Genomic DNA, 2,511 nt, shown 5'->3' with positions numbered 1-2,511 from the left:
GTCGTGCCTTGGCAGTCTCAGTTCGGCTGTGAGTGTTTGTGTGTGCTCAGGATGAGTTTCGCTTGTTCTCGCTGTATCGCCGACCCGGAAACTTGTCCGCTCCTCGCAGCAGCTTACAGCAAAGAGCCTCGCAACGTCCCAACCAATCAGAGCACATTGGGCTCACAGGGGGGGGGGGGGGCAGGAGCTCCAACAAGCCGTTTAGGACAGAGAGTGAATACACATACTATACAGAGACGCTGTATGAGAAACAATGTGAGTTTGGAACATTGCACAATTTAAATCTATTCTAGTAGACCTCAACAATGGAAATATGACCAGTAGAAATGGCCATGACATGGGACCTTTAACATCTTGCGTTGATATAAATATAATATAAGTTATTTTGATCTGCTTATTTCACATTTTTAATTCAACTTTTTATGTTTATATGAATATTTAGTTTTGCCTATTGAAAATGTTCACTTTAACTTCCTATGTTTATATAAATATTGTTTTTTATTTTATTTCACATTATCAATAAATCTTTCTATGTTTGTATACATATTTATTTTCTATTTTAATGTATCTGCTTTTTGAACATTTTTATTTTAACTTCTTATTTTAACTTTTATAAATGTTTTTATTGTATAGGCGTATTTCAAATGTTTACTTTAACGTCCTATGTACAGTATGTGGTTTTCACTGTCACAAAACCTAGGGATAAATGCAATATTCTGATACACCATGACATCCATTTACTGGCAAACATGTCGCTGTGGTGTATTTTGGCTTTAAATCAAAAACAAAGAATGTGTTTAATATGCAAGAGTATGTTTTCCATTCTGACTGAGAGAATTCTTTTGATTGTTGGCATTCATTGGCTGAGCGCAAGGGATCTGTTATCGACTGACTCTGGATCAGGTCGCTGCAGCCTGCAGGCTATTAGGGAGCCAGCGTTCAGGCTCCTGCCCTGCCATCCCTTAATTGGTCCCCTCAGATGCCCAACACACACAAACTTCACTATCGCACTGGAAGATTGCACTGAGGAGAGAAAAGAGTATCCCTGTGAGCGCGCCGCTTGGCATCGATTAGCTCACTCTATCACTTTAGTTTCTTCTTCACGTTTTTTCATCTCATTGCTTTTCACCTACAGATTACAATCAGCTGGTGTGGTCTTCGAGTAAACCATACAAGTCAAGATAAAGAGGAGGAGATAGAGGAGAAAATGGCTGGAACAAATGGAAGATGACTCAGGACTGCCTACTGGGTAATTGGGTTTTATCCTCTCATTTGATCAGGCCTTGTTTTGGATTACAGCTATACAACACACACACATACACTGGAAAAAAGAGAAGGATACCTCCACATTAGCAGATCCAAAGATAACTGATTAGGAGTGGGAGAATGAGACTGCAGTCTAATTACAATACACTACAGGATAAAAAAGCTTGACCATTTTATGCGGGAAATGCGGTGCTTTTCACACTCACCAAATCTGGTATCAATGCATTTGACACAGTCAGTAAACACAATGCACACAAATGTCAACACGAGATACTGCGACACAATAGCTTGTCTTTTCTATTTCCACATTCTAATTCAAGGCATGGGTATTTCAACCTGACATTTCAATTTCAGATGCTTCTACAATTCAGTGCTTTGAATATGGATCTTGTCAGTACATGTGTACGCTCGGGTTGGAGACAGGGGGACAATTGCAGGATTCATTCAGCAGAAATACTGTAGATATCTCGACCCTCACACCTATTTTCTACCGTGACGTTTGTGGTGCTGTTACAAAAGTAATTTATTCTCAAACTACATAACTCGGGTTTATTGAATAATTAATTAGGGTCAATGTGGATGTGACAAATAAGAGGTTAGGCTAATTGTTTTATTTAAAAAGATTGGGGATGCATTGATTTATCGGGCAAACATTGGTGCTGTCCATTATTCGACTAGCCTTTGGTCTATAAGCAATTAAGATCAAATTGCCGATGGCAGTGGAAGGTGTTGTGTTTCATCAATTGTGTGCCTGTTTAATGTTGTTCCAGTTAGGCTACTTGCAGTCAGACTCAATGCACCAGCAGGGACAGTGAAAGACTGTTCAGCTGTTTTACATCTTGAAAAGTACACTGAGCTGCAACGAGGCTTACATTGTCTTAAAGGGGACCTATCATGCAAAATGCACTTGTGTACGTCTTTTATACATGAATATGTGTACCCGGTGTTCCAGGGAACTCACCAAGTGTCAGAAAACACAACCCTCTCTCTTTTCCTCCATACCCAAATATCTAAAAACGGGGCTGCAACGGATCTGATACAGACTGATCCAGATTTGAACACTTCTTTGACGTCAGAAACGAGGAACTCCGCCTATATGGGCAACTCTTCACCTATCAGGAGGAGACAGCCAAGGCCATTGCCGTTCGAAAGCGCCGGAGACGCTGCAGTACATATGCCAGGCCTGTAGGTGGCGCTGTAGTCTGCCATAAAAGCAGCGAAGAAGACTACTCACAGATTCAGCCC

Source organism: Notothenia coriiceps, unplaced genomic scaffold (assembly GCF_000735185.1).
Source record: "Notothenia coriiceps isolate Sejong01 unplaced genomic scaffold, NC01 NC01_scaffold00000339, whole genome shotgun sequence".
In the NCBI taxonomy this organism is placed as follows: Eukaryota; Metazoa; Chordata; class Actinopteri; order Perciformes; family Nototheniidae; genus Notothenia; species Notothenia coriiceps.
Note: the sequence above shows the minus strand (reverse complement) of the source record.